Genomic DNA, 15504 nt, shown 5'->3' with positions numbered 1-15504 from the left:
ATACACTATATAGAGCATACATATATGTATGTGTATATATATTGTATATATATAGAGAGAGTGTGTATATATCATATACAGTGTGTATATATATACTGTATACTGTATATATGTATATATACTATATATATATATACACACTATATATACTATATAGTACTATATATTTGGTATACTGTATTATATATAGTAAGGGTCACTGAACACTAAATCTAGACTGTACCAACAGATGTACAGATCAGCTGAGTCTGCTGAAAGCTGCCCTTCCCTGTGCAGATTTTTGTGGAAAAGAGCACTGGGAAAGTCTTTAGGCACAAGACATTTAGGACAAAGCAGGTTGTCCCAGCTGTGAACCTGGGGAAAATCCCTCTAACTCTCGCCTTGACACCATGGTTTTAAACCCAGCCCATGGCTGGGGCACAACTTGAGCTGAAAGTGTTCTTGGACACCTCTAAAGCTCTGAAGCAAAGTTTGCTCTCTGTCTCACTGGCTGAAGGTCAGATGCAGTCTCCTGTGAGCAAGGGCTGGGGGAAGGCAGGGAGGCAGTGCAGATTTTTCACTTCCCCCTCTCTTAATGTAAGATCATCTGGATGTGACCATCCGTTTCTTCCCTGCCCTTGGCAGCAGAGCAGGCGCCACTTCACAGTGTCTCTCTGGCACCATCAATCTGTTGTATGGGCTGGGATGCCATGCTAGGAAAACAAATAGCACTGGTGTCCCAGCCAAGGACTAACAGATGGGGCGAAATTCTGCTGTCCTCTCACTAAATCTAGCTAGGAAATTGATAACGAGCTTTTTCAACTTAAACTGAAATAAGCTGAGTCCCAGCTCTACAAAAAGGAATTCTGTGTACTACCTCGTAGCACTTGCCTCTCTTGTTAGAGTCAGGGTTGATAGATTTCTTTTAATCATGAGGGGTTTTTTTCCTTCCTCTCCCCCCCCCCAGCTTATATTTCCTTATACGTGTTTTAATTCTTGATAGTCTGGACATCTTCTAGATAACCTAGCTATTGCTGATGTCTTTCAAGAATATGCAGCTTTATTTATACTCTTGGATTTTATTCAAGGAAAACCCATATTCTCTGGTGCTCTCATAATTAAAAGAAATTTGTGTAGATGCCAGTATTGTAAATTTTGTTTTCCTTAAGAAAAAAGTAACATCTGGTTTAGGAGCAGTAAAAAATATTGTAAGTTTTATTTATTTGTAAAGCAATAGCTGCTGTGATTGAAATTAAACATGGGATCATGCTGTTTCTGATTAATTCCAGCACAGAGGAGCCAAAAAATAACTTGATTTTTTCTGTAAATAGGCTAAATTAGCATCTGGTAAATAATGATAGTTGGAGGAATTGAAAAGAAAGACAAAAGTTTTATTTTCTGCTCATTGAAATTACTCATTTTTAAAAAATAATTCTTGAAGTTAAGGCTATGATTCACTGTTTTGCAGAACTGAGATGAATGACAGTTAATGCTAATTTAGCTTATAAGCACTTTACTGTGGGGAAAGTAAATGTTATTATTCCTACATTCCAGATGGCTAAATTGAGTTTCAGTAATGTATATATTTTTCATTACTGTAAAAAATGGATCTTGGGTCTGCTGGTTTTGAGTGTCTTTTGAGTAGTATCAGGCTCTGTCTTCTGGTATTTAAAAGTAGCATCATAACTAGAAGTAAGGAAGAGCACTGGGTTTCAGAAAGAAATCATAGCACAGGGTGGTAAAGTGTGATAAACAGTTCATGCCTGTTGAGACAGCAAAGCACGATATGCAATTCCTGCCTGTTTCCAGGTAGTCAGGAGGAAAGATCTGTGTGTGAGAGTGTTTGTGTGTGTTCATAATGAAATGACTTCTTCACCAAGTGCGAGAATAATAACACCAGCTGGACTACACTGGCTTTGGAAAGAATCCTACATCTTCACATCACATTTAGAGCAATTTTTTATCATTGTTTTCCCCTGCAGCAGGCAAAATAATTTGTTCTGGCTGACATCTCAACACCTTTACTTGTGAATAGCTAACATTTTGTAGTTATTTTAATGAAGAATATCAGTATACTATTTGAGTTCTGATATTCTGTTAAAACTTAAAATGAGGGTCAGCAGAGCTTTGGGGGGGTCTGTGTGTCAGAGTGCTTTTCTCACTGTCCTGCTCCACCCAACCACTTGTTCCCCAGCTCATTTGATTTTCCCAGGTAACTCCGTGCAAGGAGAGGGCTGTAGCCTTGGGTGTTACCATATCAATTAAAATCTTCCTCTGGTCTTTCAGGATGCAGGACCTGCTCTCCAAGCACAACCTTATCTATCCAGTTTTATTTCAGGATCCCAAGTTAGTGTCCATGTGGGGAAAAGTGTTGCTTTTGAGGCTGCTTTCTGGGAGCCACTGCTTTTTGGGGAAGTGCAGCTATTTCTGTGTAGTTTTCCTTCTGCAAGCTGAGCAGAGGAGAAACAGAAATCAACAGATTGTGGAGGGGAACAAAGCCCATGACTTTAAGTGTATTCACTAGTTGCTGCCAGGATATCAAGTGTGACACCCTTGGCCCACACCCAGTGTTAAGTCACTTTTTACTGTTGTTTTAGCTGAGGTGTAGACAGTGATAAAGGAGCAATTTCTTCAGAGTAGGAGTGAAGCTGGACCACTTGAGGAACCTTTCAGTGCTACTCCTGTTCTGAGAATAAATGGCAAATACCACGTTCTGGGGCCATCAGCCCAGTGTCTTTCATTAGCAGGATGTTCACCTTAAAAAATAAGGACTTAGAGTGCAATCTAACGTGTAAGAAGCTGTAACAATAAAAAAATATTTTGCTTTAATGTTTTGTTCTGAAGGGAAGAAGGCTAGTTTTGTTCTATTTCCCATACAACTCAATGAAAAGAACTTTACAGAACAAAGACAGGGAACAGTGATTTCTGCTCTCTGATTTTCTTTTGGAGGGAACAGATTCCAATCCCTTAGTAAAGCTTTCAAAATTACTCTGCTTGCACAGTAATCTGTTTTTTCCCCACCTCTGGTTCACTCATCCATCTTCTAATGCTGATACTACACTCTCCTTGTTTCAATGCTGTCAGGAGTGGGAGTGGTTGTGTTTTGTTTGTGTTGCTGTTAGTAACGATCCCAGGTTTTCTCATTTAAGAATCTGCAGGAATCTTGAGTCTGATTCCAAGGAAAGCAATTTGTATGGTACCACTGGAAAAAAAAATTATGAGACCTTGCAAAAGAAAGATAAAACATAAGGAGATGTGTTAGCAGTACTTGTTTGTGTGTAATGTCAACTACTCTGTCAACATTCCCAAATTGCTTTTAAAAATTTGCTAGTTGTTTTGTGGAGAAGACAGTGAATATTTTGATCTTGACAATAAGATTGTGATTTCCTCCAAATAACCTGATACAAATTAAACTGGAGAGATGTTGCAAAAATGCTTTAAATCACTTATGTTTCCATGATACAGATTAATAAAACTAGATTTATTTTTCTTTATAGTTAGTGTTTGTAGGACTTTATTCCATTTTTTGATAGCTTCTTATTCTTTGATTTCCGTGTGGAATTAGTATAAAAAATGACATGTTTTCTTGTTGATGTATGTGAATGGAAACACAGCTGGGTACGTCTTATTTTAGTGCTTTGAAGATTGCTCTTTAAGTGCTTGTGTTCTGGTGGAAACAGCAAAGTTATGCAGTGTATTGTGCTACTAAGAAATTCAATAGCTTCAATCTACAGCGTCCGTGTGCCACTGCCTGAGCATTTCTGCCAACAGGTCACATGTGCAAAGATAGTCAGAGTCCTCCTCCTTCCTGCCTTTCCTCATCCTCTCCCCCAGGTTCCATATATTTTGTCAGTTGTCACCCCAGCAGGTGTCTGATGGCAGATAGAGGCCCAAAAAAATGTGAATGAAGTAGCACATAATTTAATGATTGATTTACAAAGCAGGCACTGAAGGGAAAAATGCTTCTCTCTCTGATACCAGCGGGCAACCACTAAATCATCAGCCTACACAAAAGCAGAGTACAGCCATCCACAAGGAGAATTTAAGGCAAACCAAGCTAAGCAGCATGCCATGGTTAGCAGCTGGGAGCTGTCAAAGCAGGGGGACAGAGCAGAGCCTCTTTGAGTGTTGGGATCAGTCCCAGCTTGTGGGGGTGGGACCATGTGCCCTCCTCTCTCTCCAAAGCACGGCAGGTTTGCATCCCCATCACAGCTACTGTCATTTGCAGTGCTCGTGTCAAGAAAAACTTCTTAGTACTGACAAGTTCATATTAATCTTTTAGAAAAACAGCAGTTCCATGCTTTATTGTATAACTTTCTGCCCCCTCAGTCTGCAGTGCCTTGGGTACACCCGGGCAGTGCTGCTGGGGCTGCTGAGAACTGTTTAGATTTTTAGTTGCAGCATTTGTCAGCATTTCTAATGAACCAAACAGGAGGATATTTAACAGGAGATGTTGCTGAAATTATGTTCTATGTGCCTGCTGCATTGATATTTACACTGACTGAATGCTTGCACTCCTGAGGTTTATTTTATGGGGTTTGGTTATGGTGTTTCTGGGGTGGCAGGAGCCAGGGTGAGAAGGGAAGATCCAACTCTCCTGAACTGCTCTCACAGTACTGAGCTCAGGGTTAAAAGCTTGAATTTAAACTCTAAATCATGCAGAAGCTGATGGAAAGGTACTGAGGGAGCAATCTTGAGTTACAAACTGCAGGGTTTAACTCCAGATTTCTTACTTAGGTTTCGTTATCGCTTGGGCACCGCCCTGGTGGCTCTGCACCCTGTCACACAGCTGGCAGTGGCTGTGCCTTCCTGGGCAGAGCTAAGCTGCTGCTTGGCTCTTACATGGGAAACCTGCAGGTTGCTTTAGTGTAGACCAGTTTTCAGTGGGAATAGTAAGGATTTATTGTCATCTGTCTAAAGATGCAGCTAAGGCTGGTACAGAGCAGCTCCTGTTGTTTTCATGCAATCCCATTGCATTTTTCCATGAGGAATTGTTTCCTTTCCCTGTCCTGCGATGTAGGTGTTGAACTCCAGTTAGTCTGCACTGTTCTTGACTCACACCATCATAGAATCATCAAGGCTGGAAAAGACCTCTAAAAATCCTTGAGTCCAACCACTATTCAGCACTGCCACATCACCACCAAACCCCTTTGGGGGCTGTTACTGAAATCAGTGGGAACCATAAAACATGTGACAAGTGGCCATGGAACACTTAGACTATTGAGGGATACTTTTATTTTGATATCTCCTCTAATGAAACTTTAATATCCCTGCCATGGAATTTACATGACAGATCTAGCAAATAGCCTAGAAAATGATACCATTAATTAAGAGATTCCTTAAGGACTGGGTGCAGATACAGGAAAATGTGCATTATGGCACCATTCAGGAAAATGTATTCTTACAATTATGGCCATCAATGCTGGCACACCTATTCTTAAAAGTAAAATCTGCATTTGTAGGTAAGACTGGAGGCTTGTTTCCAGCATTCTGATATTGTAAGGTTTGCTAAGTTGCTCAGATACAGGCAGAAAGGTAAGCATATTTAATACATCTTGTTGAATAAATTTTATAAAATATTACTGTGATCTGTGGTTCACTAGGTTATATCTGAGGCTTTGCTGAAGTGGAATTGTCATGAAAAATAGTATGGACTTGATTCATGATTGCATTATTCCTCTTCCACACTGATATAGCTACATTGAAAATAATTGGCTTAGACCAATGGGGCATGAAAAAGATTCAGGGATGAATTTGGCTCTGTTTCTTGAAATGAAATATGTGCCATTTTCTGTTCAGCATTTGCTGTACCTTAAGAAAAATCATAAGGCAAATTGCATCAAATCACACTATTAAAAGAAACATTTTCTTGTTCTGTGCAGTAGAACTGATGTGAAACATTTATGTGTTCAGAATTTTTTCAAAAGCACACTTTTTATCCTTGCCCTGTATTTAAAAATTGATAACCAAGGGGAAAAGCTGTTGAGTTATAAAAACAGGGGGTTTTTTTCCTTGTAATTGTGTCATCTACTGCTAAAACATAATTGAACTCAAGGTTTGCATTTGCAAATGACCTTGACTAAAGTTTTGCAATTCAAAGAATTCATTTAATGACTTAGACTGTCTCAAATGCCAGAATCATTTTATGGGGCAAAACCTATGTAGCTCCTGGTGAGGACCCTCTATTTGACAAAGTCAGCAGGTGACTCTTTCTGCTTCTTATGGGATGATTTTAGACTCTGTTTACAGAGAAAATCAGTATGAGGCAGCAGTTCAGAGTGAGGCTGAATGATCTTAGGAGTCTTGTTCTTGCCTATGGCTCAAAGAACCAGCTTGTAAAGCCTCTGGAGGTACCTGGCTCACCAGCCTCCTGGAACCAGTAGCCCTTTATTGGCCCCAGCTTTGGGAATAGTCTTCACTCCATTGCTTTCTGTGTATGGAGCCTGGTTTATGTGATGAGGATGACATTGCTGGGTTGTGCATGTGCATCTTCTGAGCACTGAAATAGTTCCTGCAAGGGTAGAGATGGCTGTAGACTGTGCTTGGTGCATGTAATTCCCTGGCTCACGCCCCTGTGCTGTCTCGGTTATGGAAAGAATAAATAATGTATTTCTGCCTGTCAGTCCCCTTTGCTCCCTCCTCTCTTCTTCCTCCCTAAAGGGAGACTGCAGGCTTAGGTTTTCTCCTTGATTCAAGTTTTTAAACTTTATTGGGTATTTCTGAGTGCAAAAGGAGAGAAAAGGACGAGAGAATGATTACATACCTTTAAGTGCCTGAAGATGAAAATCCTCAGTGTTAATTTCTCACCTTTAAGCCAATATCCATTTACTTCTTTAATAAATACTTTCCCAGAAGCATTAGTGATAAAAAAAGCAGCAGCCTGTGTGGATGTCCTCTTGTAAGCTTTGGGTCTTATCCCAGTGGTGCTTACTCAGATGTGTGTCATGTGCTGACTGGGAGAGTTCACTGCACATTTGAAGTACAATCACGAGTTTATGGAATATATGTTGTTCTTTCTAGCAAGTTCTTTATAGTTTATTCTTCAGGGATCTTCTAAAAGGCATAAATCATTGCCTTATGATTGCTATTCAGAGTGAGATGCCTGGCTGTATCTCTCAGTACCCTTCCCCAGATTGCCCTTTTCTGTCTCTAGCTCCCTCACCAAGCTGTATCTTCCTGTGAGTATACTCAGGCAGGAAGACAGAATAAAGAGAAAATGATAAAAATAATTTCTCTCTTTCAGAATACTGCTCCCCAAGTAGTGTAGTTACTTGTACAAATAATATGGGTGCTGTTAAAACCCACAGACAAGAGCAGTGGGTAGTGGTTATGTGCTGTATCATTGCTCCAGACAGGGTTGTCTCTACAGACACAGGACAATGAAACAACAGAAACTGGAATGCAGCTCTCTGACTCCCTATTCCATGGGAAGTGGGGAACTCTGGCTTCTGGTTTCATAGCCAGGCAGGTTAGTCCCAGTAGTTTTTTAGCTTGTACCTGTCAATCAGGCAGATTCTAAATGGACCATGGGTTTGGACAACTGCTAGAAATGGAATATAATCCTTTGCCTTTGCTTGCTGGAAGAGGAATTGGATGGCATTAAGAGGCCTCAGCCTGCTAGATGTTTATTTCTGGGTTTCTTAGTACACCCTCTTGTTAAGAGTATATGTTCATCAAAGTCTGCTCTTTATCTCCACTCACAGAGATGCTTGAAAATAGATGAAACACAGATCAAATACATGTTTTCATTTTAACCTGAAAAAAAAATATACATGATTTAAAAAATAATTAAAATGGAGCTTCCCATTATCCCCAGTGCTATTGTGAGAATTGGGCTGAAAGCCACACAGTTCCTTCCTTGCCAAAATGGGGCATAACCAAGTTTGTTTAGCAGGCTTTTCATGAGAGTCAGTCCTTACACTGAAAGCTCCTATCCTGTCACCTGTTTTTAAATGCTTCAAATGTAGGAAGCCTGCTGCAGGTGGTATCAGTAGTTTTACTGATCTGAGGCCTTGGGCAAATTCATTTGAATTGCTTTGAAACTGCATATTCAAAATTCAATAAAATAAGAGGGTCTGATGGTGCAGCTGCAGTATATCCCCTCCAGCTGGGTTAGCTGAGATGTTTCAAGGCCCTGGACTAGCAAAGCCTGGGTGTGATGTACAGATTATACAGATAGCTGCCAGGGAAGAGGTTTTGGCAGGCTGGGTGCAGCAATACCCCCTGCCAGCAGACTTGGGAGTGAGTAACAGTGGCTTTCATGCTATGTGGCATCTTTTGCTGGCTTTCCTAGACAGAAATTTGTTGGCGCAATAGTGGCAGCAGGCCAGTGGGAGGGGATTGCCTCGAGGGTAAAGGGATGGAATGTAGGGAAAACAATAAACCCAAAAAGCTCCAGTTGTTTAGAAAGCGATTGGCCATCCTGAATGCCTTGGTGTGGCTCCAAACTGAACGGTGCTGGGGGCGGGTTTCGTTATATTGCATTCAGAAATCATATTTGCCCTTGGGCAAATAGCCTTGCTTTTATGCATACCAGGCAAGTCACATGCACCAAAATGGAATTCACATGGTGCTTTAGTCAAAAAGCTAATGTCAGTCATCATACCTTTTATGCATATCCAATCCCTTGGTTCTTTATGCCCATTTAAATATGCAGAAGTGCTTTTTATTATTACCTTGCCTGTAAAGCACCGAGATAGATATATAGGCCATGTAATTTATTGCAGTATAGGCTCTTCTCTGCATATGTATTCAGCACTTACAAATACAAATTAAAATCATAGGCATAAAATATTTTGGTTGTTGGGTTCTGATTTTCTCAGATTTCTGCTGTTAAACAGTGGAATTAATTCCTTTTATGCACTGTGCATCCACACTTTCCAAATAACTCCTTCAGTAGCAGTACATGGCTTATCTTTGTAGCATTGTAGTGCTGGTATCCGTGTGAGAGCAGCACAGTTCTGGCACAACCAGCACAGTGCCTAAAGGTGAGATAATCAGAGAATACATGCGGGGACGTTATTTGAGCACCATATCGTTGGACTGCACAGTGTGTCCCTCGTTACTGAAAGGGCTACCATGAAATTTAATTTAGGATTTTACAGGCACGTTTTGAATTGGAAATCTCTGTAATAACTTTCCCTTTGCTCAGCCTTTTAACTGTGAAATTCAGTTGGGGAGTTTTGAAGCAGCAGGTAGTGTCGCAGCGCTCTGGAGGGATTTTGCCAGGATTCAGCTAAAGTGCTTGCAAGTGTCATTTCCATATTTAACTAATTTCAGTTTTTAATTAGCTCCATGTGAAAAATGAGAGTTCACGCTGAGCTAAGCTGTCAGCATAGAGTCTTGTTTCCTTTCTAGCCTCTCAGGACAATTATTGCAGCATCCCCTGGTTTTTTCAATGAGAGTGCTTAGCCACTGCACACTCCATCCCTCCCATTGTTCCCCACCAGGAGCAGGGGAGTGTGTTGTGTCTAGCTTGCTAAAATGGAGAAGATAAGTTCTGAAAATATTTCAGATACAAAAATTGGTTCAGTAAAGGTTCAAAGAACTTCACAGGTCTGGCTCAGAAACATCCAGCAGAATGGAATGAGCTCCCTGCTCAGACCTCCCTGGCACTGCAGTCGGTGACATTGTTCCGAGCAGTGCCTGAGCATTTCAGCTTCATTACTTACTGCATTGGCCAATATTGTGTTTCAGAAAGCACAGTGTGAAAACAGGTTTTTCATGGGGCTTTCTGCAGCCGGAGTGGTAACAATGCAGTGCTCCAGAGACTGTTCATCCCGAAGGCCTGTGGTCCTCTATGAAAAAGAACTGCTTTTGTATAAAATTCTATCACATAGTATAGGGATGGAAATTTGTTAATCCTGCATCTTAGCTGACAATTTACCTCCAGGGACCTGAATGCAAAAGTTAAAATAGTTTTCAAGGATGAAGTGAGAGCTGCAGTTCATGTGAACTCTGCAAAGCCATGGGATGTGAACAGGTTTCTGAAACAGTTTTATGAACTCATAGCAATCCTGGGTTACATTTGCATGACAGTCATATAATACCATTGTTATTTTTGAAAGAATGCAGTCATTAAATTGTCAATATTACATTTAAATGGAAAAATTGTTGAAATAACTCTACAGGTGTTATCTCAGGGTTGGTTTTGGGGTTTTGAGGTTTTTTTAAAACCTATCCTAGAAGGTGAACTTTGTAAAGATGTATGAATAGGTTTGGTAGTGCCTTCATTTTCATTTCAGTTCATATACTAGCAAAAAAGGGGTTGTGTGTGGTTTATTTCTCACTAATTAGTAAGGACAGCCACTTCCAGTAGACAGAAGCAGATTTTCTCTATTAGACCATAAAATCAAATGCATCTTTTTGAAATCAAGATGGATGGGGAAAAAAATCTCAGCTGTGGCACTTTCTTAATGTTCATAATGTTGTGAAAGAAGAAGGTAAATACATTGCAGAAACTTGTCAGATACAGTGACACTGAGGAGTTACTAGTCATTTTTCTTTTACGTTATTGAGGAGCTGCTTTGATACCTGCTACCAAGATGGAGCAGATTCTTGAAAGGAGGGGGGAAAAAAAGGAAAATAAATTTCATAGTGAAGAGTGAGGCTGAAATGCTAGATAGATTTTCAATATAGTTTAGGGTTTGGGGGTTCTTTAAAATATAGTATTTACTGTTTCATCCATCAGAGGGAAAAGATATATAATCCTGGTTTGGTTGTCAGCCAGCTGGATGTAACAGACATGAAGAAGTAGAACTTGAGCTTTAGCTGTGAAGTACTAATGTGTATTTCTAGCTACCATATATTTTATTTTGCCCCTTGTAGTGTGAGTTGTCTTCTCTTTGAAGGATAATTTGCAGTTATTTTATTGGTATTAATAAATAAAGTTGTTACATATATTAAAATTTATTGTATTAATCGTTTAACACAACTAAGTTATGCCTTACAAAGTGTATGTAATTGAAGGCAAAGGTTTCTGAGGATATGTAATCTAGCTCATATTTTATTCTGTGATTCATTAATTAATTGTATACAGTGATGTATATGCTAATGCATTATAGCTCGTGTCCAATTCACCCTTCAGTTTAAACTGTTGACTCTGCAGGGTGGAGTTTTTTCTGGGTTGCTTGTGAAAACCAGTATTTTTTTCAGCCATTGTTATGATATTCACAGTCTCAAATACTTAAAATAAATAGAGTTGTTCTGAAGTGAAGCTCTCTCCACTGGAGTCAGTGACAGTTTTGACCTTGATGACAGTGGGCCTTGATTTTAAAGCTGTAAGCTGACTGATGATGAGCATTCTGCATTGCTGACCTCAGGCAGTGGAGTTGGCTGCTGCATCACTTTGTATGCAAGGAAAGCTTCATTAGAGTGATCAGGTATCAGATGCTCTGTACAATAAGCTGGAGTCATTTTTCTGTTGTGGGCAGCAGCTCCATCTGTAACAGTGATTTCTGCAATCTCTGCAGAGATTTTTTTTTTTTTGGTTATGTCAAGAAGATCAAATTGAATTAGTCTTAAAACCCCATGTTATTAAAAGCAATTTGAGATATAATACATAAAGAAAATTAATACAAATATTAATATTTCATTAAGTGTATCTTATGATGATGTTCCTTAGATTAATTGTGATGGAGGTATCCAAATTAAATAAAAATGTCTTCCATTATTCATGGTGCACAGTGCTTGAAGTGGACTGACATGGGCTGGTGGGCTGTCATGATGTTTCTTGGGACTTCAGGTGCATATGTAAGCTTTTATTCCTTCCTATATTGGCTGATGAAATAGTATAACAGGATGTTTTGGTGATGCAACTGATAATCACACATGAACACACACACAGAAATCCCTTGTAAAATGTCTATTGCTGCAGTCTGAAAACTTGCAACTCTGCTGCTTCAAAATCAAGCAGTGATCTGAAATTAAAATCCTGGCACCATGAAACCCTTCGCTGATTTCTCAGGTACTCCCATACTGGTGTGATCATAAGGAAATCCTGTCCTCGCTTCCAGCTTGCACTTCCTTACCTGCTCTAGAATTCTGGATGGGAAGATGAGAAGGCACAGATGCAGGAGGGCAAGATTTCAGTCTCTGAAAGCTATAAAATTTTTACTATAAGTATTGTTTTTCCTGTGAAGGCAATATAAGCAAACTTCAGACCTGGAAATCAACCAAGAATAAGACAGGTGTAAGGTTGGAAATAGTTCTAGTAAACTCATTATGGGACAAGATTAACAGAAATCATGAAAGGACAATGGAAAAAAAATTCTCAATAATCTAACTGAAGTCCACTTTGATAACCATTATTTTTTTAAAAACTGCCACTAAAAAAAAACAATCCCCACAAAAGAATATGAGTTACATGGCTGTAACTGACTGGCTATATAAAATATTTATCAAATAAAATCTGTATATTTGATTTTCATATGTGTCTATTCTGGCTCAGTAGGAAATCTAAATCACAATACATTAATAATGGCAGCTTTTCAAGGCTTATAGAAAGTCTAAATCTGCTTAGATGCTAAATACAATCTGTACCTTTATGTCAGTATCAAGATATGATTTAGGTTAGGTTTATATATACCTTTTGAAGCATATTGTGAAAGAAGTATAAACAGTTTATAGTGTTGAAAATGAATGAGAAGCTTTGGGAGAAGAAATCATCTTTACTTTTCATCTTTGGATTTATTTCCTCTTTGTAATGAACTTTTTAACTCCAATAATTACTTTGTGTAGAGAGTAAAACCTTAAACTTTATCATTCATGCAGTGTTTTAAATTGTGATTTTTATCAGGTGATTAAATTAATTCTGTATCATTTCTGTTAGAGGAAGAATATACCCTGTGATTAGAAATTACACCTTTTTTTTACTGTGGACAGAAATGTGGCCATTCATAATCATGCAGTTTCACTTCATTTAGTGTATGCAAGGGAGTAATAAAGGTAAAAACTATTTTCTTATCAATGTGGCTAACAATCAGAGGCTGAGTCAAGGTCTGAATGCTTTGGAACAGTGAGATTATGAAAATCTTGTTCAACATGTTTGTAGAGATTAGGGCAGTTGCAGTTTCAGAAGATGAACGTAGTCGAATAAATGTTTGACATGATATCCCTGAGGTTTATGATCAGTATTAAAAGTAAAGCAGTTATTCTAATCCTTGTAAGTTCAGGCCTCAGTGATTTGCAAGAGTACATCTGTGTCTATATTCCTTGAAACACCAGTTTCAAGTCTCATCTAGGTTCTTTCCCCCCCCCCAAACAGAACAAAGATGAGCTGGCTACTTTGTTCATGATAATGGTGTCTTTTAGGTGTGAAATTAAAATTGGATTCAATGTGCTTTGTACTAACATTGAATGCTCACAATTGCTCAGGGAAAAAAAATAAAAAAAAAGGTTTCCCATTGTTTTTGAGTTAAGAGCATCCCTTTCTGCTCTTCTAAGCTCGTTTCGAAAGTGGCAGTGTTTTGGCAAGGCTGGTAAAGTGGATATTGTATAATGTGATTAGGGACCTTCCAGGCTGAAAGATGCTGTATTGGGTAAATAAAAATATATACACTTTTCTTATTAGTTCCAGCCATCTAGTTCAGATGCAAGACCAAAAAGATTATAGCCTTGACTCTTGAAATTGCCATAAGAAGTGAGTTCACATTGCACAGTCTCAGGAGCTGATTAATCGTGTGCCAGCTCTCTACGCTCTGTACAATCTAAGGCCTGTCATGAGAATAAATGAATAGTGCACTGTATTCTGCCTCTCTTTTAAGGTCTTTGTCGTGAGATTCCAGATTCTGAAGGCAGCATGCAATGCTGTTACCCTTCTTGTGACAAAAAGATTGCTCAAAGTGGCACAAAATCAAAACATTTCAGTAAAGAGGACTGAAACGGGAAAAGTTGAAGTCTAATCCAGGGATTTTTTTTCTAGCCCATCAGAGCAGTGACTGAGGAACCAACACCCACCCAAGGTACAACTCATGTTCCTGCAGGCTGGAGCTCTGCTGCCTGTTGTTTTCCTGGGAATTGGGAGTTAGGTCTTCACATCCTCCAGTTCCTCCCACCCCCAAAGCAGCTGCAAGTGTGTGTAAGCTTTTCAAGTATTTTTGGAAGTAGAAAAACTGAAGATGGAAATAGAGGAATGAACTTTCAAAGCATTGCATGGCAGATAAGCACACAAATCACATTACTACTAATGGGATTTGTGGGTATATCTTTCATGCTGTGCTCTGAAAATCCATTCCATTCAGTTTATTGACGTGCACAGGGAAAAGAAATCAGTCAGCTTGGAGGAAGGGGGGTGATCAATTTTAAAAAAATTTGCCTTTTTTGGGTCCCCCTATTTCTTCTGTGTGAACACAATGACAAGGAAGCATCTTATAGCCCTCCTTCCATCTCCTTTTTCCTCTTTAATAACATTTATTCAAAAGAAAGCAATTAATTCCTAGCAGAAGTTTTGCTGCTGCTGACAACAATGCACATATTCGTAGATCCTTTATAGTATTTCTATAAAACACTTCCTGGGCTGGGTGCTTTAAAGCAGAAGCCTTGTTCTAAACAGTTTATTGTCTGAAAGAGTTTACATGCTGAGGGTGAAATTACGCCTAAGGATTTCTTTCTTATGTTGAAGACTGTGTGAAGTCAACTTTCCTTTCCATTGTGTTTCCAAAAAGGCACGATGGGTCCTGTGTTTCCCTGGTGAGTGGAAGGAGCACGACTGACATTTGTACCTTGGAGAGGGGCACTGTGCTCAGCCCTCTTCCCCAGCAAACACTCTCCAAAGCTGAGGGTCTGCCTCTGATTCCATCAACTAACCTCCCTGAAAGCGAGGTTCCAGTTCACTGTGTCTGTGGTTACAGGAACTCTCTGGGTGAGAGAAGCCCAGAGCTGGATTCTCTGCAGCAGTGAGGAGGCCAGCAGGAATGGCAGCCTGAGATTTCTTATGTTCATTGTTTCATAACCTTACTGGTTAATCAGTCCTCATGTCTTTCCTCTTGTAGCCAGGAAATACATTGTCATTCTCTTTGGAAAGTTACAAAACCTTGTTGTTGTTATTTTAAGTATGAAACTGTTGCAGAGCTCAGGCAGAATTAACAAGAACATAAACTTGTGGCTGGGTAACATGCAGAAGCTTGTATGTGGGTAACAATATAAGCTTAATTCAATTGATGGAAAAGTGGAGAAAAACATGCTTTAAGATATAAAAATGCGCAACAGTGCCATTATGGTTAATGGAATTCTCCATTTTCAGCATTGTAAACTAAAAAAAGCGACTCTGAGAAGTGAGAGGTCTTGTTCAGTGTTATGGCTAGGATAAATAAGACAGCAAAATGGTTCTTTTTTGTGCTCTCTAGCTGTAATACAGGCAGACCTATTGTTTTATTGAAAATAGTGTGATCTGTTAATTCCTGAAGTTGTGTATTTTGATAATGCTTTAAATGGAGTTCCCAAATGAACTTTTAATTTAAATTTATTGAGAAAACGTAGTGCACAGCAAATAGCATAGTGATGATTAAGATGAATTGCAGAGAATGA

The 15504-nt window shown here is 39.3% G+C and overlaps 1 protein-coding gene and 1 long non-coding RNA gene across 17 annotated transcripts in view; both read left to right on the top strand.

Annotated features, from left to right (window-relative positions):
• Positions 1–15504, top strand: part of TENM2 (teneurin transmembrane protein 2) — a 643539-nt gene that overhangs the window by 494887 nt on the left and 133148 nt on the right. The gene's annotated exons all lie outside the window — the stretch shown is intronic.
• LOC113967383 lies at positions 5442–13981 on the top strand. Its single transcript, XR_003534150.1, has 3 exons — positions 5442–5514; positions 11665–11722; positions 13901–13981. It is a non-coding gene; the product is annotated as an uncharacterized LOC113967383 (long non-coding RNA).

Source organism: Neopelma chrysocephalum, unplaced genomic scaffold (assembly GCF_003984885.1).
Source record: "Neopelma chrysocephalum unplaced genomic scaffold, ASM398488v2 Primary Assembly neopelma1_63, whole genome shotgun sequence".
Lineage (NCBI taxonomy): Eukaryota > Metazoa > Chordata > Aves > Passeriformes > Pipridae > Neopelma > Neopelma chrysocephalum.
The sequence above is the reverse complement of the archived record's forward strand: the minus strand, read 5'-3'. Positions and strand labels throughout refer to the sequence as shown.